The following is a 27,941-nucleotide window of genomic DNA, read 5'->3' as shown; positions in this document are numbered from 1 at the left end:
TGTGACACTGAAGGCTGGAGTAATGATGCTGAAAATTTTGATAATTGTTACGTCCCTCGTTAATTAGATGTTAATTTGTCTAGAAATATAATTAGACATAACACAAGAAATAAGTATGCGTGTGTGTATTGACAGTAGGGGAGCTGCAAAAAGATGACCCAAGACCAACAACTTCAACTGAAAAGTATTTAATGCCAAATATTAGAATAAAGTGAAGTAATAAAGTGAATAAGTAAATAATTAATAAAAATGATGGATATTTACTAAATGTACAATTGAACAAAACCAAGCACAAATCAGCAAACAACCAGGGAGAGAGGAAGGAGCAAACGAGTGGTGCTTAAATCAAAAAACAGAACAAAACAAAACTCTTCTAACTGCAGATTTAAAGAAAAATAAACTAACTAACAACAAAAGATGTAGAAAACAAAACATCTTCAGCGTCCGAAAACGCCATAACTAAAACTACCCTAACTAACCAAACAAAACATACATACTTAGCACCACTACTAAACCTAGTGTTTTAATACAAGACTTGAACTGTATGTTTGCAAATGTAGGTCGCGACCTGCTTACCTGACTCACAACCTCTACTGCCCGTATATACAGCGTAAGTAATAAGTTGAGATGAATAGTCAAGAAATAGCTCTCATCAGACAAAACGGTCATACCTCAAGCATCAAACACAAGATTAAACAAGCACGAATGAACACAGAACTGATCGAACTAACGTAATCATCAGCCTCTCAGACCGGTCTCTCGAACGAGAGAACCGTCGTCACAGAGCGTGCACTCTCTCCAAACAGAGCGTGTCTCCCCTGAAGTTAGCGCCATTGATAAGCCTCTGACCAGTGAGGGAGGGGGAGGGAGGCGCAATACAAGGCGTCAGCAACTGACGTCACTTGACAGGCAGGCGGTTCCTCCACTCACGTTCCACACCTGCAACAGACAGGACACAACTCGAACACACAACCGTATATGCACAGCATAGATACCCAGGAAAACACATACGTAGCACCGTGTACGTAACACTCACCCCCTTAAGATTTTTCCCTAAGGCAGCTTTTACGCCCTAGATAAAGTGTCAGCAATGATATTTTCGGAACCCTTTTTGTGCTTTATAACCAAATTATAATTCTGCGCAATCAACGACCAACGCATGAGGCGTTGATTGTGATTATACATTCGGCTCAAAAACACCAAAGGATTATGGTCGGTGTACACAGTAACAGGAAGAACAGATGACCCTACATAAACCTCAAAGAATTGTAACGCCAGAATCAGACCTAAAGCTTCCCTCTCAATGGTAGAATAATTCCGTTGATGTCGATTAAATTTTCGAGAGAAGTAACAAACTGGATGCTCAAAACCATCCTCATTTTCTTGAATAAGAACCGCTCCCATGCATCTACTTCCAATTTAAACGAACGTGTAATATCCGGAGCCGTGAGAACAGGTGTACTAGTCAACAACAGCTTTACGCTGTCAAACGCATGTTGACAAACATCAGTCCAAATGAAAGCACTCGCTGGACTTAACAGACTGGTCAAAGGATGTACTACTGTAGAGAAATTTTACAGAAACTTCTGTAGTAACCAGCCATTCCTAAAAATCGACGCAACTCTCGTCTGGTCGTGGGAGTAGGAAAATCTGCGATGGCAGATACTTTGGCACTAACGGGACGGACTTGACCCTGCCCTACCTCCTTACCCAAGTAAGTGATTGTGGCTTTACCAAATTCACACTTAGTCAAATTAACTGTTAGTGAAGCACCAGCTAACCTTTCAAAAACGGTCCGAAGAACAGTCAAATGTTCAGACCAATTAGAAGAGTAGATCACTAGATCATCCAAATATGCATTACAATTTTGAACTCCTGACAATACAACATTTACAAGGCGCTGAAAAGTTGCTGGGGCGTTTCGCAGCCCGAACGCCATAACACGGTACTGTAGGAAGTTATCCGGAGTAACGAAAGCTGAAATTTCCGCAGCTCGAGCGGTCAATGGCACTTGCCAATACCCTTTCAGTAAATCTAGTTTCGTCACAAATCTAGCAGAACCGAGATTGTCGACGCAATCTTCCATTCTAGGAAGAGGATAACTATCTGGTACGGTCACAGAATTTACTTTTCGGTAATCTGTGCAAAAACGAAATGTACCATCGGACTTTGGGACCAACAAACAAGGAGAACTCCACGGACTGTAGCTAGGTTCAGCTAAATCATTTCTCAACAAGTACTCAACCTCATTTTTCATCACGAAACGTTTGGTCTGGTTTACTCGATAAGCGTGTTGTTTAATAGCACAATCACAAGTCACCTGAATATCATGTTGTATCACCTGGGTTTGAGTTGGCACATCACTGAACAGCATGGAGAATTCTTGAATTAACTTGATAATATCCTGTTGCTGTGATTCAAACAAATTGTCAAGCTTTACTGGCAAGTTTTTAAAAACTTCAGAATTCAAAAGTCTACCATTCATTGACAAATCATTACGAAATGCAACACCATCATCATTCGCTGCGGTGGAGTCAGGTACAGTAATAACGGCAGCGGTTAAAATCTCACCAAGAGCAGCAACAGGCTTTTCTTTTTCCTCCGGTTTCTTAGAAACCTTTCGAGAACAATATAATTTCAACATATTGATGTGACATGTGCGAAACTTTCGTTTACGGTCAGGCGTATGTATCACAAAATCTGTCTCACTCAGTCTCTTTGATACTTTGTACGGTCCAGAGAAACGAGCGGTCAGAACTGAACCAGGCATTGGTAACAGCACTAAAACCTCATCGCCAGGTCGAATTTCACGTACGACAGCTTTCTTATCGAACCGTTTTTTCATGCCCTCCTGAGTAACTGACAATGATTCCCGTGCAAATGAACATGCATTATGCAGTCGTTCTCGAAAACGGCTGACATAATCCAGTACATTTTGTTTTACTAACTTCGTGTCACTCAGCATTCAATCTTTCAACACTTTTAGCGGACCTCGTACTGTATGCCCAAATACCAAGTCTGCAGGACTGAATCCTAAGGATTCTTGAGTTGCCTCCCGAACTGCAAACAAGACTAGTGGTACTCCTTCATCCCACTCTTTACCAGAACTCAGACAGTACTTCCTTAACATTGACTTCAACGTCTGATGAAAACGTTCGATCGCACCCTGACTTTCAGGATGGTACGCGCTCGAAATTCGATGCGTTATACCCAAGGTTTTCAACACTTGTCTAAAAACATTCGAGAGAAAATTCGTTCCCTGATCTGTCTGCACGATTTTTGGCAACCCAAACGTACAGAAAAATTTAAGCAAGGCTTTAATAATGACAGATGCCGTTATTTTTCTCAATGGGATAGCTTCAGGAAAACGTGTCGCAGAACACATAATGGTTAACAGAAATTGATTGCCCGTTTTTGATTTTGGCAAGGGACCAACACAATCCAAAATTACATGCTCGAATGGTTCACAAATGATAGGAATCGGAATTAAGCTGGTGGAATCTTTTGGTTTGGCTTGCCCATCACCTGACATTCGTGACAAGAACGGCAGTACTGAGATACATCTCTCTTCAAGCCAGGCCAGAAGAAATGTTTGAGAATACAATTGTAAGTTTTTGTCACCCCCAAGTGACCTGCAAACTCATGATCATGGGCCAAACTCAACACTTGTTTACGGTAGGCAGTAGGCAAAACAATCTGACAAACGGCGTCCCATTCATTCTCCACATCTGTGTTAGGATGCCACTTCCTCAGCAACAGCCCATTTTCGATCACATATTTAGCCGAATTACTTTTATCGGATTTGGAACTTTCCACAGCAGAAAACAATTAGCTAACGACATCTTCTCTCTGTGCAGTCTTAATCTGTTCATGAGAAATAGGTTCAGCTAACAACTCAGACGCAGCTACATCAGCAGAATGTTTGTCATGTACAACATCTTCAGAACGCATGTGGTCTGACTCAGAATTCGTGTCATTCAACACAGGTGACATAAAAGAATCGGAAAGCACAATGTCATCCCCAATTCTACGTTTTTGAGCATGCATCACTACACTAGCTGCAAATACATCTGGAAAATTATCGGAGATGTCATCAGCAGGAATAAAACAGTCAGGTTTATTAACGACTTCAAGCACAGGCAACACGTTACCTCCTGCCAAATCGTTCCCCAGAATGAATGCAACACCCTTCACAGGAAAAGAGGAACGTACACCCACCTTAACAAAACCTGAGACTAAATCACAGTGTAAATGGATCTGGTGCAACGGTACCTGTACGACACCCATTTCAATCCCTTGTACTAAAATACTTGACCCGCAAAATGTCTGGTCGGATAATGGAAGTGCATCAGAGATTACAAATGACTGGATCGCTCCTGTATCTCGCAAAATTTGTACCTCTTTCTGCTCTTCCGATTTACCATTTACAGAGATTAACCCCTTCATCACGAATGGTTTAAACCCGGCATCAATCTCATCTTTCTTTAAAACAACCTCAGACACAGTCTTCACAAAGTTAACAGGTTTTAACTGTCCTTGCTGACTCTTACGTTTTAACACTAAACAATCAGAAATAAGGTGTCCCACCTTGTGACAATAAAAGCATTCTCGCACCTCTTTATTCTGTGATGAACTACTTTTAGGACGGGCACTCGAATTCTGAACTGAAGATGAACTCACGGTTTTCTCTGGTCGAGTTAAGACAAATACACTCTTGTGCGTTAACACATACTCATCTGCAAGAATCGCAGCTTGTGAGAGTGACATAACCTTTTGCTCATTTAGGTACGTGACTACTCGTTCCGACAAACAATTTTTAAAATCTTCTAAAAGCATTAGCTCCCTCAATGAACTCAAATCCTGCACATTATTCGTAGACAACCATTTATCAAAAAGAATCTCCCTTCTCACGGGCGAATTCCACAAATGTTTGTTGAGCTACCTTTTTATGGTTCCTGAAACGTTGCCGATATGCTTCAGGTACTAATTCATAGGCGCGAAGAACAGCGTTCTTTACTACATCATATTGCAAACTTTCCTCTAACGAGAGCGCTGAACAAACATCCTGTGCTTTACCAACTAAACGGCATTGTAGTAAAAGACACCAAACCTCTTTTGGCCAACGAAGAGCAGCAGCCACACGCTCAAAAGCAGCAAAATACGCATCCACTTCAGATTCTCTGAAGTGAGGCACCAAGGCGATATGTTTACTAACATCAAATGTAGTGGTCGAAATATCACTCACAGAGTTAGCCGAATTAACTGAAGTAACAACAGGGCTAACAGGATTAGGCTGCGCAATTCGGTCAGGGCCAACCTTCGCTGACTCTAACTCGAGCTGTCGCAGTTTTACCTGTGTGTCAGCCTCAATTTCCAGTTTACGGACCTCTAGGCGTAGCTTCATTTCGGCTTGGCGCGCCTCAGCCCGCTCATGCATTTCCATCTGGACTCGGGCTAAACGGACCTTAAGTCGCGCGTCACCCCCAGACTCCGCGGAAAACGGAGACAGTGGGTAGAAGGGCGGCAAGACTGCCTTGGGCTCGGCCTCAACCTCCACCTGGGACATCTCACCTGTTGCCTCCTCCAACTTCCCCACACTGGGCAGGTGCTTTTCCACAGCCGACATGCCAGCCTTCTCTCTGTCCGTATCTGAAGGCAAAAACACTTTTAGTTCGACCAAATGGTCCAAAATCTCACGTTTAATAACACGCTTTAATGACTGCCTCACCACAGGAATGCGATAGTGATCAGCGATTTGCAGCAACTCGTCTTTTCTACAACGCTCAACAGTTTCTAAAGTTGGACTAGTAATAAATGATTGCAAATCAAAAGTACTCATTATTTCTTCCTTCACGATACCAACTTCACAATACACAAACTATTCCGTTGGTTGCAGTTTTTCCCCATACTATACAAAACAACGCACACACACCAATTAACCAGGATACTATTGTATAAAATAAGATCGCATCTCAAAAGAAAGAGATAACGATCACGGACGAGCCCCCAAAATGTTATAAATTATATTTTAAAGTATATTAAAATAGAAAATTGTTATTTTAAACTGCAATAATATTTCACAAAATATTTTTTTTTTCTTCTGTATTTTTGATCAAATAACATAGATACAGCCTCGATGAGCAGAAGAAACTAAAACTTTCTAAAAACTTTTGAGTGGCAGTGGATGTATATATATATATATATATATATATATATATATATATATATATATATATATATATATATATATATATATATTTGTGCTGTCAAATGATTAATCGCGATTAATCGCATCCAAACTAAAAGTTTTTATTTACATAATATATGTGTGTGTATTGTGTATATTTATTATGTATTATATTTGTACAATAATTTCACATTTAATCTTCAAATTAATGAAGAAACAACATAAAGACAGTATATTTTTTATATTTCTTTAATGGCATCTTTTTTTATGACTGAAGGCCAGTATCACTGATACCAATACTACTGATGCCTTTATAACATTGTTATTTTTTCCTAATATTTAACCATTGACTATAGACATTACAGTATAATTGAGAGCTATCAATTTTAATATTTATTAGACTTTAATAAAATAACTTCTAATTTAAGTGAACTGTAAACAATCTTCACATAAACCCATTATAACAAATGTCATATTTAGCTACCTGTGCCCTTCAGCAAGTAGGACATATACAGAAATTGAATAAAGTTATCAAACTCTAAATTCTAAATTAAAGCTGCAGTCCATAATTATTATTTTTTTGCTTGAAAATAATCCGAAATCAATATTTGAGCAAGTACATAACCAGTCAGTGTTCAAAACTATTGCCGTACTTTAGCCGATTCACATCAGTTAGCTTTTAATAATGTTTTCTAATTTGAGTGGTACGGGTAGGTTTTCGTGGGAAATTCGAGCATGACACAGCTTCATTACGTCACGTCTGTAAACATAAAGAAGTTATCCCGGCTACTAGGCTATCTCATGTGAGGATCCTGCAGGTGGCAGAGCGTTTATAGCCTTTTCTCACAGCAGCTAGAATAATTAACTGAATCATTTTGATGGTGGATTGGAATCCAGAAAGTATTGTGTTTATGAAACACATGTGAATGAAATTAAATTATGTTCCAGTTTTAAATGTGTTTCTGATTACAGATAGCCTGGGATTACACAAGATTTGTATTTTAAAGAAGACCAGTTCGAAGGGAGCGTAGCTTGCTTTTTGGGTTAAAATAATTTCTTAATATGAAATTCGAATGGCATGACAATTAGATTAAACTGTACAGAAATTGAAATCTACACGCTATACACACTATAGTCTACTCATAGTGACGCAATGCTGATGCTGATTTGAGAATAAAGTATAACAATAATAATAATTTGCAAGGTTTGATGTGACATGAGCTAACCAATTTTTAGATTAAATCACCATTGGAAGCGCGATTTATTGTAATGCTTTTTTCCTCAGTTGGTCAGAACAAACGTGACTGACTTGTTACTTACTTGTTCAGATGACAATATCTGGTGAAAATTCTTATTTGGGTCATATATTCCAAGACTAATCTCTGATTGCAACGAACAGTAAATATCCACACCAGCGCGGTGACTGACAGCTATACTCCTCAAAACATTAATAATAATAATAATAATACATTTTAATAATAAATTTTATTTAAAGGCGCCTTTCAGAGCAAACAAACAACAACAACAAAAAAAGATTAATTAGATTCATCAAAGCTGCAGCCGTGCCAGAGTACAACCCCAGGCAAGCAAGATAATTCCGCAGGTAACTGCAATTCCAGGTTTTCAAACAGAGATGGCCACAAAGAGGCAAAACTTATGGACTGCAGCTTTAAATATAGATGTATCCTTAAAGCTATAAAGGTTATTGGTTTACTCTTTATTTTTATTTTTTTATTTTGTCCTTTGATGAACAGACATCACAGCAGCTGGCTTAATAGGTTATTTTGGGTGCTTTTTCTTTAAGAGCTGCCGCTGCTGAACATGACGCGATCTCATACATCTTATTCTCTCTCAACTCTCTTTCCATTTTCTGACTCACTTCAGGTCTTAAAGTCTCTATTAATGAGCTGACTAGTTGAATCAAGTGTGTTAGATGAGGGAGACAGTGCTTAGATGCTCTAGGACAGTTTCGAAAACCATTTCAGAGCCATGTTCTTAAATGTGACTCATATGTGTGTGTGTGTGTGTAATATAACCAGTTCTTTATGGTCCTTAAATCTGATTGGCTGATAGCCTTTTTTAGTAATGTGATATTCTAGTTAACAGAACTTCAACCGTTTCACTGTTTGTATCACTCAGCTTGCAGTATTTCTCACAGTGGGGTGTAATGATGCTAAATCTACTATAATTTTATAAATAATACTGTTTTTGTGTCATGGAATGTAGTTTTGAGAGTTTTTTAGGCGAGAATGTAGTTGTTTAGACTTCAAATATGCGGTCTGTGGTCACATCTATTTGAAAGTTTGCCTGAATGTTTTTGGTGATGTGAGCTCTAGGGCGTCAGCGGCTGTTCATTCCAAACTCCAAGTAAGGAATAATTGACGACGGGCCGTTGAATTATTAGAAATATAATGCACACCCAAGTTGGTAATGCGGTCACGACGCGAAGCGGAGTCAATTATTCCGCTTATACTACGGTTGTCACACCTCAAGACATCGAAGGCATTCGTCCAGTATTTCTACTTAAATCTATTGTGAGTAGGATTATTCCTTCCGCATTTCATCCAACGCCTCCGTTGCTAATTCCAAAATGTAATTTTAAACCTAACGGAGGCTTGAGCCGTTGATAACAGACTAATGCAGTTAATACAGTTAATAACTAAGATATGAGAGAGCGAGAGAGAGAGAGAGAGAGAGAGAGATTACCTCAATAGTGTTCTGCAGCAATGTCTCTAGTTATAGTGAAACTTAGTTCCTTTTGTTCACGAACAGCGCCGTTGTTGTTACCTCGCTTGTGAGAAGTCATGTAGTTTTTAAGTTGTTTACTGATAAAATCGTCAGAGTAGCGCTAACAACATTAGCACCATGTATGCTAGTGTGTGTGCAAACTGTAACTGTTATGTGTGTGCGGTCTGTGAGGGAGAGAGAGCGGGAGAGATAGAGTATGTGCTTTCCGTACATAATAAAGCGTAATTTTGTGGCAAAAACATGGACATGATCTGTCGTTTTTATCATATTGTTTACTATATTTATTTATTTGGCCAGTGTCGTTGTGGGTTTTGGTTATTTTGCTGTTGTAAGACCTTTGAAATAACAGAAATAATTTGGCGAAGTGATATGGTCATGTAATGCGGTCAAGAGCTGCCTGGAACTACGTTCGCCGTGCGTTTCCTGAAAATAATTGCAGACCTCAGAACGTTCGTCAGCCAATCAGATTCAAGCATTCAACGGCCCCGTGGTATAATTCCAAATATAGACTACTTTATTCCAAAACTCCTGATAATTTAGTTTGTCTGAATACATGATAAGTGCCAGCTCCACAGCAATGGATTCTTATTATTGCATCCAGTGCACATTAACTTTTATCATTTCCAAGGACTGATCTGAAATAAATATAAACGGCCTCTGTGCATGCCCTTTAAATCTTTTCAGAGTTAGTAAGATTCTCTCTTTTGCCATCAACAGTAATACAACCAGAAGATATAAGCATGGAAGTGAAACCCAAAGGTATAGTAATGTACAGACTTATTTGACTAATTTTATTTATGGATATGAGATTTTCGACATCTGCATAGTAACTGAGTTATGGGGATTCAGCCGCCAATTTTCTGTATTGCAAGGTGCCTCCCGTTATTTTCTCTTTTTGTTGTTCTTGTAATCAATTTTTAGCTAATCCAATTTGGCTTCTCTGGTTCAGTTCACATACTTTAATCTGTTTCTGAGTGTTTCTTCAATTACGGGCACTTTTATGTCCCATGGGTTGATCTTTATTTAAACTAACACATTCCAGCTCTTTACTTTTTGTTATATGAAGGTCACATTAAAACAAGACTTTCAATCTTAAAATCTTAAAATATAAACATATACATTACATTTTTAAAACTATATTTAACAAAATAATAATTCATTCAAATAATTCACATCATGTTTTACATAAATTATGACAGTTGCTATGTAATTTCCAAACCAAAGTCTTTATAACTGGACACTCATTTTGCCAGATTTTTAATCTACATGTCTTAGTGTGGTCACCTTGTTCCCCAGGCTTCTCTTACTCAACTTTTCCCCTTTCTCTCATTAAATAAAATATGTTTTTAGTTGAGTGATGGAGGCAAGGTCAGGCCAGATGTCCTGAGGTTTGTACATCTGATCAGTCCCTTACATCAGCTCTGTGACTCAGAAATCTCCTCAAAGTTCAAGCTGTACCTAAGGCTGCAGAGAGCCATGTTGTCGCCTTGGAGACATTTTTGTCAAAATTGAGATATTCACATATTCTTATTCTGTGACAACTTATTTACATTATGTGATGTTTTTTTAAGTACATTTTAGGACTTTTTATATAGAAAACAAAAAGGTTCTATCTACAAAATCGAACTCCAACTTGGTTCTATAAGGTTCCACCTGTGAATCAGCCAATCAGCACTTCGAATGCACGCAAGAGGACCAATCAACGTTCTTTGTCATGTCGCCGGACTGCTCTGTAACAGCAGGAAAGATTAAACATTAAACAACAACGTGTCTGCAGAATCAATAAGTGCAATTCACCTTTATTCCACAAAGTGGCACTGTTTTTTGCACTGTAAGTGCAATTAGAGATCCATCCGTACTGGATATAAGTCTAGACCCGAATATCTAATGACTGGCGAAATATGCATGCAGTTTAAAGACTTAAAATGTCTCAATTTTTACAACATTAAGCCTTAAATATCAAATAGTCAACAATTTAAATGATGGGGTCTTAATTACAACAATAAACGCTAGCATGTTATCTCGGCCATACTGATCTAAAGAGAAAGCCATTTTCCTTGTGCTGCTTTTTGTGGAATAAAGTCCTGGTCAGAATGATTAGCTGCCTTAACTGTTCCTGCAATAATGTGTTTAATTACCCACTATAATCCTAGCTAAAATTAACATTAGCACTGGACAAAATATTTAGTATCGCCTTTTGTGCCTAACTTAATCAAGAAAAAGATTATTTGTCCTAAAATATGGAATAAATGTGATAAAGAAAGCATTAAATTGACCTTTCTCATACATGTTGACACATTGTTACAAGACTAATTTTATGTTTTAAAACAAATGATAAAAAACTATTGTATTTCTCGAAAATTGTTGCTTCAATTAATGTTTTGCAAGATAGAACCTTATAATTTCAAGCGGAAAATGACTTTTTAGAATTAGAAGCTTCTATCTGCATTTGACCTGTTCCAAAAATCCCCATTTAAAAATTTGAGAGGATTTTGATATTGTACATTTAGAATACATTTAGGGTCTCTATCATTTTCACTCTGTCAAGGCGACGATGTGCTAATTATCTGAAGAACAGGATTAACCTGGTCACAAGGGTACTTCACTGGTGTATTTTTGGTAAATTGTGGTTTTGCTATGCTGTACATACCATACACAAGTCATTTAGCGTATGCCATGTTTTAGACCTATTCCATCTAAATGCTCATATGAGCTTCCACCAGCTCCCATGTGGCTTTTAGCAATCTAGTGATGTTTTTTTTTTTTTTGTCATTTCACATTAACTCAGAAGAGATGACAGGTGCTTTGAAAAGCATCACATCCTTGAGAACTGCTGGGCTTGCTCATGAACCCCTATTTTTCTGCAGAGCTCTGAAAAGGAAATTCTCTTAGCACTAATGGATTTACTTATGTAGTACACAAAAGTCTGGGGCGTAATATGATTTTGTTGGGGTCATCACAATGAAGGAAAAGAAAAATGCTGCCAGATCTTTTCGAAAACATCTCTGCATATACTAGTAAATGCTAAAAGCTCTGAGGTCTTGTATGCAAGGAGTTTATAAAAATATCCACGTTTTTCCTGCATTAATCTGATAAAGAATGTCTGCATCTACAGGTCTCACTTCATCCAACAGTCATATATAATCTATTATGCATGACACAATCATGTGATGTAATCAATATATTGAAAGTGAATGAAGACTGGATCTGTCAAGCTCCAAAAGAGAAAGACCATAAAGGACAAAAAACATTAGAAGCAGAAAATTCCAGCTTTTCTGAAGCCTGAAACAGACATTTTAGTCTATATTCTTCCCCTCAAGTGGGTTGTCACCCAGAAATGAATATTTGCTAAAAATATATTCAACCCTAGGCCATCAAAGATATACATAAAATGAGTTTATTATTATTATTATTATTATAAATTTAGCATTACATGCTCACTAATGGATCCTCTGCAGTGAATGGGTGCCGTCAGAATGGGAAACATCTGATAAAAACATCACAATAATCCATAAATAATCCACATGACTCCAGTCCATCAGTTAACATTTTGTGAAGTAAAAAGCTGTTCTTTGTTTATTTGCAATAAACAAATCAATCATTAGGGTGTTTTAAATTTAAACCATTGCTTGTGACCAAAATAAGAGTCCATAATAGCAATGCTTCCCTTCAGTGAAAAATCCATTCTCTGTTGTCAAAATCAAAATCCACTAGCACATTTGTTTTGGACTGTTTTCAAATGGTACTTAATCTGTGCATGTTTCTCTCCTGATTCAGACGAGACTATTTAAGCAATATTATAGACAGAGTTAAATTATTTGAGTGTTTATTTATTACAAACATGGAGCTTTTAACTTCACAAGACATTAACTGAAGGACTGGAAGCGTATGGATTACTTGTGGATTACTGTGATGTTTTTATCAGCAGTTTGAACTCTCATTCTGACGGCACCCATTCACTGCAGAGGATCCATTGGTGAGCAAGTGATGTAATACTGAATTTCTCCAAACTGCATGGATGTATCATGTTTATTCATGGACAGCGTGTCAAGAAATCTTTCAATTCTTCTGTTTGGCACAGTGGCTTTTGGAAGGGTGATTTACTTTAAATAAATGTCGATGTCAAAGCTTTTGCTATTTCACGTCTCCTTCCCCCATCAGTCTGGAAGTGGAAGTGGAAAACAGGATAAGTCAGAAAGTGTTGTGAGCGGCGGGTGACCGGGCAGCTCTACTGTCTTAATTGAGAGGAACAGCGGGGCTCTCCTAAAGCAGAGTCAGGAGAGGACAAGGGAAAGACAGTTAGAGACTGACACATGAATGACAGAATCGTGAGTGCAAAGAGCCATTCATTAAGCCTACCTAAGGCTTGATGAGACAGAAGTGGCTGCGCAGATGTGCTGGTTTGCCAACTGTTCACAGTCCCTAGCATAATCTTTAATCATTAAAAAGATAGAAACTTTCTTTGTTGTCAACCAGACAATGATAAATAAAATCTAATAGTTAACAGTAGGGGGAGCAGGGGTAATTGTAGTCTCCTGTCGTGACTTATTTCAAATGGCCAACCACAGTTCTTTCTTTTTGGAGGTTTACAGGCAGTGTTTTTTTGAAAAAGAATTATGGACTGACCTGACTGCCATTTGCATAATGGCAGTCTCCATGAACAGTTGTACAGAAAACAGCAGGAAAATGACAGAAAATGCATATAGGCATATATAATTTTTGACAGTCCAAAAATACAGACTATTTCACATACATCTGAAAAAAGTACACCGTTCAAAAGTTTTGGGTCTGTGAGTTTTTAAAAAAAATGTTTTTGAAAGAAATCTTTTTTGCATTTATTTGATCAAAAATACAGTAAAAACAGTAATATTGTGGAATAAAATAACTTTACTATATAAATATATTTTAAAATGTAATTTATTTCTGCAATGACATTACTCCAGTCTTCGGTATCACATTATTAAGTATTATCATGTTGAAAATCTTTTGAACACTGAAGTCTTTTGTAAACTTTTTACTTTTAATCTCTTCACTGTGACTTTACTGTGACTGTCACTTTACTTTGCTGTCAATAATAATTTGCGGTGGTGTACATATACATAAATTCACAAAAACAGAACTTTTTAATTTACTGTTACATTTATCACATACCATCACAGAATAATACAGAAAGGGTGTAAATAATACAGAAGGGTGTAACTACCTACACAAATCTATGCAACCATAGATATGTATACACTCTTAAAAATAAAGGAGCTTAAAAGCACCTTTATTTTTAAGAGTGTAGGTAGTTGCCAACATTCGACTGGCCGCGTCCGCCATCTTGGAATGGTCAATGTGTCGTCACTCACAGTCTTTCAGTGAGAATGTGTTGGTTTGTTTTAAATATGTATTAACTCAATAGTACAGGCTTTGACTAAGTATAGTGGCCCAGAAACAGCCACTAATAAGGCAGATGCTATCTACCTATACATATTCATGGTAAAAACACACATTATTATTAATTTAATTGTATCTGACTTAAGATCTAATTTTAATCGATTGATAATATCAAAGATGTAGATTAACTCTTTGTTTTAATAATCAATGAATTGATTAATAAAACAACAAAATCCTGAAAAATAAATTCACATAAACATTTACATAACAGTATTAACCTTTTCAAAAACATTGACAAAAGCACAGAAGTTCATTGTGCCAAGACCATTGATTCAGATTATTGATTAGGATCATTGGTAGCACAACATATAAATAATATATTTCAACAATCTTACTTCTTCCGACTGAATTCATTTTCTACCTGTGCATGATTTTATTTAGTATTACTAGAACAATTTATTCTTTGTTCCTTGTATTGAACAATTCAAATGTCCATTGATTTTAAACAATGAAACAGTATAATACGCAGCAGCACTGAATGCAATGCTCAAAGGCGCACAGATCTAGCTTGAATATGGATTGAGGTATCAGTGCCATGTCTCCCAGTGGAAGAACATTGCTTTTTTGTGACAAAAAGCATATTCTGCAGTACCAATGTATTCTTCACATTCATTATTCTTCAACTTCTGTGTATTTAATGGCCACTATGCTTTCATACGCAAATCATCAGTCTCTTTTTGGGTAGAAGTGACTATAATGACTAGATAGTTGTGATACCCACAAGGGAACTGAGCAACAACAGAAGACTATGACACATGTCCCAGACTCACAAAAAGGGGTAAAAAAAAAAAAAAAAAAGGGCTTTTAAGAGGGACAAAACTGAATCATGCCCAAATTGATTACATAAAAGCTTGGGAGGAAAGTCTGAGAGAGTTGTTTTTTTTCGTATACCATATCTTTCCATTGATTTTTGCCTACATCATGTTGTCAGAATGGGGCAGGAGCATTTAATCTTTCCCATTACAGATAACTGCCTCAGTTTTTAAGACCCCTTTCATATACACATGGATTCAGTCATGTATGTCCTCAGATAAGGCAATAAACTTCCCTTGATCCATTTAGTTCCATTAGTCACTTGCTAGTGAGCTACTGGACAAAGATGCCCTCTAAAAAAGCAGATAGCATGTCCATCTCATGACACTATCGGGTAATATGGAAGGATAATAGATGTGTTTGTATTTGTTTTCAGCTGAAGATTAAAGTGCGAATGCTAGTGTAATGTGGGGTTTGGGTTTTGTTTTTGGGTTCATGTTTTCATGTCTTTTACTTTGAAGTTTAGTCACGGTTTGTCCATGCCAAGTCAAGTCTGTTCTCACTACGCTCGCCGCTCAGTGGACTGAATCTTTACAGAATACACGACCATAAAAATGAACCCAGCAGTTGTTCGTCTCCTCCACCTTTGTCAAGGTGATCAGGTATTGAGGAATATGTTCAGGACTTTTGTGGACTGTGCCATTTGGTGGCTTTTAATGATGTGGCCCTTAAGGACATTTTTCGAGTGGGTTTAAATTAACCCATTCATTCTCAGTTGCCTGGGGGAAAGATTCATTGGTCACTAGAGCGATATATTGACTATGCTTTGTTGCTGGCTGGTTCACCTCTTACTGTGGGAGTTGCGGATGAGGAGCCCCGCAATTTTGCTGTACCTGCACCAGAGCATTTTCACGTCCTGACCTTCATGTTAGGAGTTGTTCACGTCATGCCACTCCAGGACCTACTCACATGCCAATTAAGTCAAAGTTTACTCATGTCTTGTCTACTAAGTCAAAGCCTGATCACATCATGTCTGCCAAGCCAGAGTCTGCTAACGTAATGTCTGCTACTCCAGGGCCTGCTCACGTCAAGCTGGCCACTCAAGAAATTCTTCACAACATGGCCACCATTCAAGAGCTTCGTTGCAAGATGGCCGCCACTGAAGAGTCTCTTCGGAAAATGACCGCCGTTCTAGTCTCTCGTCACGTGACAGCTGATCTTCCAGAGCCTCGTCAGGTCTCAGCTGATCTTCCTGATGGCTGCCACGCCTGATTCCCCGGCCAAGATGGCTGCCACGCCTGATTCCCCGGCCAAGATGGCCGCCACGCCTGATTCCCCGGCCAAGATGGCCGCCACGCCTGATTCCCTGGCCAAGATGGCCGCCACGCCTGATTCCCCGGCCAAGATGCCCGCCACACCTGAGCCTTGCCACGCCACGACCATCACGTCAGAGCCTCGTCACGCCACGGCTGCCAAGTAAATTTGCCCTAAGGATTTTTTTGGGGGGCGCTATAGTACCCAAGCTCCTGCAGATGCGGAGCTTGGGCCAAGACTGATTGCCAGTGTGATGGACCCACCACTGATGTTGGTGCGAGCAGCTGGCATCCCCAGGGCCTCAGCACTGGCTGTCACAGAGACTGTTCCCCTGACCTCAGTGCTTCCTGTTATGGTCGGTCGCCATTTTGAGCGTGTGGGCTGCACACTGTGCTCCAGAGGCCTCTTCTGTCCACGAGTCTGCCTCAGAGGACATGAATCTCTCCTGACCATGAATCCACTCCAGTGCCTCCAGAGGTGGTGGCTTCCGCTGCAGAACCTCCCGGGGTGGTGGCGCCCACTTTTGAACTCTCTGTCTGCCCTGTTACAGCCAAGGAGGCTGTTTATGAACTCTCCGCCTGCCATATCGCAGCCACGGAGGCCATTCATGAATTCACTGACTGCCTTGTCACAGCTATGGAGGCCGCTCATGAACTCAATGTCTCTCCTGTCACGGCCACGGAGGCCGTTCATGAACTCACTGTCTGTCCTGTCACGGTCATGGAGGACATTTATGAACTCATTGACTGTCTTGTCACGGCCACGGAGGCCATTCATGAACTCACAGTCTGTTCTGTCATGGCCAAGGAGGCCGTCCATGAACTCCTAGTCTGTCCAGCTACAGCCATGGAGGCTGTCCATGAACTCTTTGCCTGTCCTGTCACTGCCAAGGGGTCCACCCTTCAACTCTCTGCTTGTCCTGTCTACTGCCGGTAGAGGCTGTTGTTAACCTCTCTATGCTCTGTGTTCCAGTCCTGCCTGATCTGCCGTGGTGGTTCCCTGCTCTGCTTGCTCCGCCATGGCTTGATGCTCCTCTGGATCTGACATGGCGGACTTCTACTTCACGGGTTCACTGTCTGCCTCTGTTCCATGGCCCAGGTCCGCCATCGTTTCACAGTCTGTCACTGCTCCATGGCCCTGGCCTTCCACTGCTCCACAGTCTAGACCTGCCTTTGCCCCATATTCCAGGTCCACCATTGTTCCACAGTCCCGATCCACTGCCATGCCATGGTCCAGGTCCTGTTCCCTTGCATGGGCCTGGCCCTCCATGCCTCCCCCAGTTCCACCTCCGCTCCACCACCCTCCTGGACTTTGTGGGTTTTGTTTGTGTTGGGTGTTTTGTTAGGGCGTCTGGAGCCGCCCTTAGAGGGGGATATGTAATGTGGGGATTGGGTTTTGTTTTTGGGTTCATGTTTTCATGTCTTTTATTTTGAAGTTTAGTCAAGGTTCCTGTTTGTTTCATGCTTCCCTTGCCCTCATGTCTTCATGCTATTGGTTCCTCTGTTCATTGTGTCATGTTCTGATTGGTTGTCCAGGTCATGTGTCTTGTTTCCCATTGGTTGGTTCTTGTCATGTGACCCTCTTTGTTCGCTTAAGTAACCCAATTGGTTCCATTGTCTCTTGTCATGTATTGATGTTGTAACCTGCTGTCGGTGAGTCTAGTTTGGCCATGCCAAGTCAAGTCTGTTCAAGTCAAGTCTCAGATTATGCTTGTATTTTGGATCACGTTTGTAAATAAACTGCACTTGGGTTCTCACTACGCTCGCCGTTCAGTGGACTGAATCGTTACAGCTAGGCTCAGATTTAAGAGAGTAAGGGATTGATGTTTCTTTAATTATCCAAAAAAAGTTACATCTTCTCTACAACAATATAGCAATTTTAAATATAAATGTTTTTTAGAAGAATGGAGTGATATTTAATACATATTTAAATTCTGACAAATACAGTCTATTATCATGTCAGTTATTGGACCTTTTTTTTTTTTTACTGGCATTAGTGAATAGATGTATCCAATATTGGATATTTATTATTTATTTATTATGCCCGTTATTTATTTATTATGCATGCTCATTTCCACTATTTTTACATTTAGATTGCCTTTCTAAAATTAATATTTATTAATGCATAAATAAATATATTATTTATTATATGAATGTGATTAGAATATCTTAAAATTATCATCCATTTTATTATATTAAACACTATAATGTTGTGAAGCAAATTTATTTTTATTTTGAAGTAATCTCAATCTCAATGCAAGTGCATGCATTAGCACATTAATCAATACTTTCTTAAATATATTTTTTATAAAGAACAATAGAGTAATTTGCAAAATGCATAGATTCTGATAAATATACACACACTATATATCCAACACTTGATAAAAATGTACACTATTTTTATTACATTTGCTTTTATCTAACACTTAATAATAATAATAACAACACATTATTAACAGTTAATAATGCTAATAATTTAATAATACTATTCAATGTTATATTATATAAACGTAATTAGAATATCTAAAAATTAATATCCATTATTATATATCGTACATTATAATGTTAAGAAGCAAACTCATTGAAAATAATTTTTCAGTAATTCAAATAATAGATTTTTTTGTATGATCTTTACATTTGCCATTTTCAAAATGTCATATTCAATATCTTCCAATAAACTCTAAAACTCTAGTACCAATATACTGTGCATCCCTAACCTAAAAATTGTTGAATTTCTCCAGAGCTGCAGGAAAATGATGCAATGATAGCGCTGACTGACTGATGGCACCACAGAAACCGTCCTTTCCTAATGGCAGAAAAATATCCTAAAGGCAGAAAAAAATGATGTCTATTTCACACTTTTAAGAGTCTTTCAAAAAATTCAGGCACTGGTAAAATATAAACTGCAATATACTAAAATATTTGTGATTTGTGTGTTGCTTGAAAAACATTTCAGTCAAAACACATTGATATTTCTGAATGGCCATAAAATATGTTTTTTTGCAGCCATCTGGTGCAACAGGGGTTAAACTGGACCATGCTAACCAGTCAAACCTCGCCCTAGTGTCACCTAAACAGACACTGAGATCACAAACTGAGTGGGAACAGATAAAAAGTGTTAGACTAGCTCAGGTGGCTCAAATTAATGCAATACGGCGAGGATAAAGCAGATTCACTAGTCTGGAAACCCCAGTGAAGCCCTCTGTTATCGAGCACAAAAGGACCAGAGCACAATAAACTGGGTCCCACAGACCAAGGTGTGTCGGTAAATTAAATGAGCTTGGACTAATTAAATGTGCCATATGCTCCTGTGCTTCTAAAATGGCATATGCTCTGGGAAACACTTGTCTGTGAGAATGGAACACATAACTGTGCGCACTGGCATATTGGAGGATTTTGATGTGCATCTGGTTTTAACTGGGTTTGGGGGAGAAAAACCAAGGAACTGTGATGTTGGATGAGCCCTAAGCCATTGAAGCTCTATTGGGAACTGATCACATGTTGAGTTTACGGCTTACATCAGAGATCTGTTTTAGATGACACTCATGCATCACATGCTGAAAGAAACAATGAAAACGAATGTAACAGATTGATCTTAACATGACATGCATTCAATGCTAAAAGTAAAAGCTGAGTGAATAGAAATCTAGATCACTTGAGATTTTTGCGAAAATGTCCCTCCAAGTAAAGCTCACTCTTTCTTGCCTTTCAACATAGGCTAATTAAACACCACTGCCTCAGAAGCTCCACATGAACATCAATTGTGCCTTTGTTGTCAGTCTGTCCTCACAAACTAACTGCATTGAAGCTCTGGTAGTCTAGTCGATTGTGTTACCATGTACAAAAGCTATGGGCTTCTCAATCAATATAGCTCAGATGCATCAGATGGGATTATCAGTGTTGGGACTTGCTTTGAGCCAGTCTAGAGTAAACCCTAATTAATGGCTGGCTTTTAAACAAAGCTCTTTTGAATGATGATCAGATACAGAGGATATTATGATTAATGCACAGCAAAATGAACTGATTTATAGTTATTTTTATAGCAGGGCTACAAACTCATTTGATTAGGTTGTAAACTTAATTATAGTTCAGGTGCACAATTAGCATTAAAGTTTATCATGGTTTGAGAAAATGAATCAGAGAAAAGCTATATGTGATGCTGGAAGCTATGACTAATGAAATGAAGTCTAAAGCAGATGGAGTATAAATATTCAGCAGAATCTGTCTGAAAATGGACAGATATTCAAATTATCTAATTAGCCATAGATCAAAACAAACATAGTTTCTTCTAAATCTCTGTTACTGCCTTCAGCTTGATATATTTTACTGAATATGCTTATATGCAGCTTTGGTACACAAGCAAACTCTCCTCAGAGAACTGTTACCTATATCACTTTAGCCTTTATCATATCAGCACTCTTGAAATGCCTCTCGGCCAATCAAATTTGAATAACTAACTGTAAGTCCAATGGCAGATCATCTCAGATATAAACAAACACCGAAGTTCTTAGAAAAATGACCCCATACTCAATCTGGTAATCATTGTGAACCAATCGAGCAGTGTACTTGGACTGTGAAGGATTACTGGCCTATTTTTGCCACAAAGCTGGTCCATATCTTTATATCTGTCTGAATCATATGTCATAACCTCCACAAAACAGACTGCAGAGATAGGAATCATTCAAAATTTATCATAACAGAGCTCTCTGATTATATTTACAGAATTCAATTATTCTGACACAGACAGATGGACTGCTTGTCCAGGAGAGGCCTGTCATTTGTTACCGTCAACAGTTGTGTCAGGCTGAAGGGCTTCTGGAGCTCAACTTCTGTGGTTGCAAACAAAAGAACAAAAAGTTCTTTCAAATTGTACTAATCAAATTGCTAACTGATGCAGTGTACTTAAATAATATATAAGATCATATTTACTGTAGTTATGTGAATCTGCCATACCCTATGATGACTAATTGTTCATGATAATTAATGTTGCAAATGTATTATTCACTGGATCTCAACTGGAGGAGTGCCAAAAATGGGTTGCAGATCTTTTCTAATTCCATTAATAAAATGCTATAAAGAATGTAATCATGCATAGTTAGTATAGCAAAATAAATGTATAAACATTTCAAAGGGAAGAGGAATATGCTTCCAAAACCTTAAAAACCAATACTGATCTGACACTATCGGATGAAAACACAAAAAGTTGAGGCTGGATAATGACACTATTGTGTTCTGTACACTAAGAAAAATCTATAGAAAAATGGAAAATGTACTGGTCATTCTAAGCCAGGTCATTATCTGTTAAGTCTACCCTAAAGTTTAACCCTAAAACACAACATACAATGCAATGCGTAATTCAAATACAAGAGCCTGTGATAAATCAAAACATTATATTGGGCTTTATTATTAAGTTGTTTTATAATTGATGAACCGCGACATTGACACTTATTGAACAGAATTGAATAAACAATGAATCAGAATTGAGCAGAATAATGACACTAGTCTGTAAAGCTGCTTTAGCTGAAGTTGTTTTATAAAAAGTTGTTTTAAAATCTGTGTGTCCATTGCCTCAAACCCTTGTGTAACAAATTAGGCAGATGCCAACATGAGCAGGCTGTGATCTTAGCCTCAAGATCTAACCCCCAAGTCTTTAACAACATTAAAATGAGCACTATTTAGTATTATTAATACATTTCAGTGTTCAATTTTAATGTCACTTTTGTTTACTGTATTAGGGTACATTTACATGGCAACGATGTGCTAAAAACGGATTTATTTTTTTTCGTTTTTCATGTGCATACAGCAACGTAGTCAAAACGATCCCCGTTCACATGTATTGTGAAAACGACTTGAAACACTATAGCTGGCCAAGCCAGTTGCTGGTAATGTCAAATTCTAAAGAAACATGCATGCGCATGATGGCGAAGTTTTCACAAACTCACGTTTTTGTATTTTACTCCGAGACGATAACGGTATAATTTTCACCCGTTTCCAGGCACCCAATACACTGTTTCAGTTGAAAAGGGTATTGTGTAAATGCCCCCCACCTTATTCTTCTTAAAATGAGTTTATAAATCAACAACCACAATTTTTTTACTCAGTTATAAATGCAAGCGTAGTGCACAATTTACTGTAGCTCAACACTCAACAGCATTTGAGCACAGACACTTTACTGGCTCGCCTTCCAGCTCATCAGAGGTCAACACCATTTAATAGATGCAGCTAATAGCAGGTGCTTGAGGACACCAAACAATATACGTTCTCATAAAAAAAAAAATTCCATTGGGCTTGATTTATAAATTATTAGTGAAATTTACTGTCCTCTAAAAGGCTCAGGAAAAATTCTAGCTTGACAGTTTCATCACCATCGCTATAGATATTACCGTAAACCCGTTTATCTTTGTGTTTAGCTGCAAGCAAGTCCTGGAGAGAGACATTCATTAGTATTTCCATCTCAAGGGCAGAAGGTTGGAAACGAGAAATATGCAACATGGAAGACAAAGACTGCATTTAAAATGCATATATGCTTAATTTCAAAAGACTTTGAAAACTCCAGTTTCATGGGGTCCTTTAACCATAAAACATGTCCTATATAATCATTCCAGTATTTCACATCACCCATCACTCCCCCAGAGACACATTTCAGTCCGATAGTTTTCCTTTCTCCCGTGTGTATATCATCTGAGCTAACAGACACAAGGTAAATATGGACGAAAGTCTTCTTTGAGTGAAGTTGTGTGTTGACGTAGAGGCTGAATTATGGATGAGTTCACTCAAAAGATGAGTGCTGTATGGAATTCATTGTGGTTTTGCTGACAGTTCTGGTGCACCTTGATCCAGTGGGAGAGCGCGAGAGAGAAAGAGAGAACATTTGGGGAGAGAAGTACTGTAAATCCTCTCTCCTTCATCATACAATAGTCACTGCGATATAGTGCAAACCCTTCACTACCCCGTCCAATCGTTTCATCCCCTGTGGTGCATATGTTTGGTGGATAAAATAATCTGATAATGCAGTGGAATAAATAACACACACAATCTAATGTGATCTCCTCCCACTACATACCAGCCTTTGGGATCCTGCCCTTTCTCCAAATTCATCTTCATACGCAGTCGAAGTTCATACTTTGGCTTGTGTGATAAGTTGCAATTTAGAAAATGTATAGTGTGAATTTACAGTAGGGTATATTCCTTGATAGTAGTTATCTACCTTCACTTTTGGCAAATACTGTATAGTATTGCAATAATAATCTGTATTAAAAAATGTATTTAGTTACCACTTGTAGTACACTTGAACCCACTTGTGTCTGATGGATTAACTGTACTACTTAAGCGGTAACTAAATTCATTTTTTAATCAGAGAAAGCATGTTCATATTCATGCTGTGCCAAAATAGCACATTCGAGTACACTTAGATTATCTTAAGAAGTACTCAAGAATAATTTTTATTATATTAAGTACAAAAATTAGTGCGTGAAAATAGAGCACTGTAAGTACATTATGGAAGTGCACTTCTTTTTCACCTGCAGTGTGTATTTCCACCTGTCATCAAAATAGACGCTAACAAACAAAGCTAGGTTCTCCAGATAAGATAACCATAGTAACAGTACGCTGCAATTCAATTTTCATTGACAGTAGCATGATCAAGCATGACAAGTGCTTTCATTATGTATATATCACAGATCTATCATAAAAACATAAGTGTTTTGTCTGTAAAATGAAGTTTTAGGTGTGCTAAGGCCGCCACATAAAAATGTGTGTTGCACATGTGCTTGCTGAAAATGACATTTAATAATTTTGCAGTAATTTCTTTACAATAAATTATAAAAAATTAAAGTAGGTTATTTGTTTGTTTGTTTTGATATTGCTATTTTTGTCACTTTACGTTACTTTCTTTGTAATGTTGATGAGTTTTTTAAATCTAAAATCATCATTGTTGAGTTACATCTGTCAAGTGTTGAGATATTTGCATTCCTGGTTGACAATACATACTAAAAGTTACACTAAAACTACTCAGCTCACCACACGACAATAGCATTGCAAACACCTCAGCAACTCTTAATTATTTATAAAAGATTATACTGTTTCTGTAACATATCTTATAATAGTCCCATATTGTAAATTGCAAGTTAGCCTTTAAACAGAGCTGATTTTCTCCATGTAATACAGTGGAACCATCTGCTGGGAGTCAGTTAATTAAAAGTAAATACAACTTCCCAGCCAGAAGGGAACACTAGTCATCATAATGGTGACTTCAAACGAAACTCTTCACAGTATTATCCCACAATGCAGCATAATATTTGATTATTTTTATAGCCTTACAGTAAAACTCTGAATACAATATTTTATTGCAAGAAATCTACTGGCAATATAAAATCCAGGCTATTTTTACAGTGTTGTTCTGTACAAAACAACATCAACAAAGAAACCCAAGAATATCCAAACAACAAGAAGTGTGAAAAAAAGGTAATATTGGAAACAGATTGACTGGTATGCTGTCAGAACGCATTGTCTCACTGCATGCTGCGGTTCACAATCATATGACGCTTGCAGCATAGCTATTTTTGACACAAAGTTCATGGTATAATGGTCAATATGAAGCATGAGTAACTGCTTAACCATGCCATTTACTGTAACAAATGCACATTACTGCTTTTAAGCTACCAATACACTGACAGACAAAGTGAAACTCACTTACTAACTAGCTAGCGTATCTGCACTTTGGAGAATATTATGGTTTGTAAAGTTGACTTGTAGGCAATCATCTTTCATGAAGGAAAAATTGTCTTGAAATGCCTGGAATGTGAATTTTAGAGAAAATAAAGTGTGGGAGGAGTGAAAGTGAGGGTGCCGGGTTTGCTGAAAAACACTGACAGAACAGATGCTAAGTTTGCATAGTCGTGTATGCGCATGCAAACTCACACATGTGCACATACATACACCTACACACCCCTTTACCACTCAGTCCTGTTCTCAAGCTGCATTTCTTCCATTCCTGCACTCAGATTCTCTCCTTTTTTAGCAGTAAAACATCATGCACTCCTCCTATGGCCCTGGGCCCACTAGAGACTATAAAAAGATACAGGCTCATGAAATATAGAGTGTGTTCGGGATTCAATTTTATGGTGCCTATTACTGCAAATTGTAATATGGCTAATTACTCCTCGCCGTGTAGGATTGCTTCAGCAATTGTCTCATGCCCCCATCAGACGAAATTTCAAGCAAATGGCACCTGAGGGGCGTCAATTGAGCATTTCATTATTTTAATTATGTAGACTTATGATTTACCTTCACAGACGGAGAGAACAAGGCAATTTGAAAGTCTTTCGTTAGGCTATGCTTTCCTCATGGGTACTGAATCCATTTGTACAGCTTTCCAGATGTACCGATTTGTTCTAAAAAGGAGGCAAGCGAGATAGATAACAAATAATTTTTCTCAAAGCTACAGAGAAATGATCTGAAGATTATGTCTTGGCCGTTCATAAATTACACATATTTTTATTTGTACCCTACTTGTATATTATTGCCTGCACAGTACTTGTCAAATCCGTCTTTGTGAATCACAGTGTTAAACACAGTTAGCTTGGAGAGTGATTCATCTTAAGTTTTACTGCGGATATTGAAAATCTGAGAGTGAGATGGATTTTCAGACTGCTATGATGGAGGGAGCAGAAAATATTGGATTTATTTCTAAAAATTTTAGGATCCGTTTATGCTTCATCGTTTATTTCAATAAAACATGGTTGCCATGTATTTATGTATTTGAAGACTGCACAGTTTGGTCCAAAAGCCTTGAACCACATTGACATTTTTTTTCTTTGAAACTGGAAATAAACTAAAAAGTAGAATTTTAATTAATTTAAAACAAAGAAGAAGAAATATTGTCAATCTAATGAGCAAATACAGAGAGTTAAATGCAGTAAAATGTATTCAAAATGCTATGCTGAGAATATGCAATGTAAAATTTTTTATTAAATTAGAAAAAGTACAGACTATAAACATTTTCCTTGTTGGTCTCACATCTTTGGACCTGACTTGATGTGTCAGGAAAACTGACGATTTTTGACAGATGGCTTTGGCATTGGCATAATAGCAAAAATAATTTAAATGAGGATTAATATTTAAGAGTTGTACACATTCTATAAACTATTAAATCACATGCTAGCAGCCTTAGTAATTCTCTATGTAAAAGAAAATGTAAATATAGTAACTTATATTTTGAGCAGTGACAGTAGACTTGTAAATACTGTTTATTTTATACCTCTATAATATTTGCTACATCCAGTTCTCATGTTCACGATTTCTGCAGCAGACTCATTTTCCTTTCCCACAAGTCTGTGCCTGACCTTTTTGTGATAATTTTCTAAGAAAAAAGGGGTCATTTGTAGAGAGCAGGTTGATTTTTTTTCCTCTTTTGTTTCTCTCTTGGCAACCAAACATATGCTAGACTCTTGACCTGTGGCCACTTCACTTCCATCTCTTCATGCTAATACATTACTCACATGTACAAAAGCACACTGTACACACCCACACATTGTGGATTTGCTCTGAACAGCGGTTAACGCCATCCTCGGAGGTCTAAATTTGTCAGCGGGGTTAAGAGGGACAGAGGGGGCTGATATTGGCTATGAAGAGATGGGCGATTAACTGTGCGGCTGACTCAGGCGGCTGGTGTCTTTGTATGTCAGGGTGCGATGGAAAAGCCAATGAAACAGTTCTCAGAGGGTGTCATAAACTCTGCTTTATTGCCGGTTTGTGTTGCCTTTGCAGATTAAGTTCAAAGAGAGATGGCTTCTCTTCTCCCTCCATCTTAAATCCCGTTTCTATTGAGTTTCTTCTATGGATATATTCTCAGGGCCTCTGAGAAATAACCCTGCAGTCAGCAGCTGCAGGGCAGAGAGTGATTGTAAATGAGGGAGGATTACTCCCTCAGGGTGCTTTTAACCCCTAGGATTCTGGGTAGAAAGTATGTCCTGGCATAGAACCCAGTGGTTACATTTACTTGGGCTTTCTTTAGAAGATAGCGACTCATATCGCAGTATCCGTGTGGTAAGGCGTTTTTGCAACCATTTCCTCATGCCTCTCTTGGGCCAGACTTGTTTTTTCTTTATCCAAAACTGGAATTAATAACACTGGGCAATAATATTGCACTGTCATGAAACGAGAAAATCTCATATTTTTTCCTGCCACTTTTATAAGTAGACTATAACACTGGGGAGTAACCAACTAAAAATAGCGAGTAATAGCTAATTAGCTGCATTCAGTACCGTGAGGCTGATTTCGCTGCATTCAAAACAGTGTATCTGAAAAGCAGCTCGTCTTACAAATCACCACAATGCTGTTTAATCGTGTTGTAATGAACCCAAAGCTTCAGAACCGAGCGAGCTGAGTTTAGTGAAAAAAATAAACCCACCTGGGCTGTGCTTGTGCTCCGTATTCAGTCGTATTTAACGCTAGGGAGTCCGATTCATTTGTGTGAATCAGTTCATTTGAACCGTTGCGTG

General features: G+C 38.1%; 1 long non-coding RNA gene across 1 annotated transcript; it reads right to left on the bottom strand.

Annotated features, from left to right (window-relative positions):
• Nucleotides 1-61: 61 nt before the first annotated feature.
• LOC131523916 (uncharacterized) lies at nucleotides 62-27,900 on the bottom strand. The gene is made up of 3 exons (XR_009266879.1): nucleotides 27,851-27,900; nucleotides 5,572-5,649; nucleotides 62-939 (listed from the first exon to the last, which is right to left on the bottom strand). It is a non-coding gene; the product is annotated as an uncharacterized LOC131523916 (long non-coding RNA).
• Between the last annotated feature and the right edge of the window lie 41 nt (nucleotides 27,901-27,941).

This window comes from Onychostoma macrolepis, chromosome 18, assembly GCF_012432095.1.
Source record: "Onychostoma macrolepis isolate SWU-2019 chromosome 18, ASM1243209v1, whole genome shotgun sequence".
Taxonomy (NCBI): Eukaryota; Metazoa; Chordata; class Actinopteri; order Cypriniformes; family Cyprinidae; genus Onychostoma; species Onychostoma macrolepis.
Note: the sequence above shows the minus strand (reverse complement) of the source record. Positions and strands in the feature narration are given on the sequence as shown.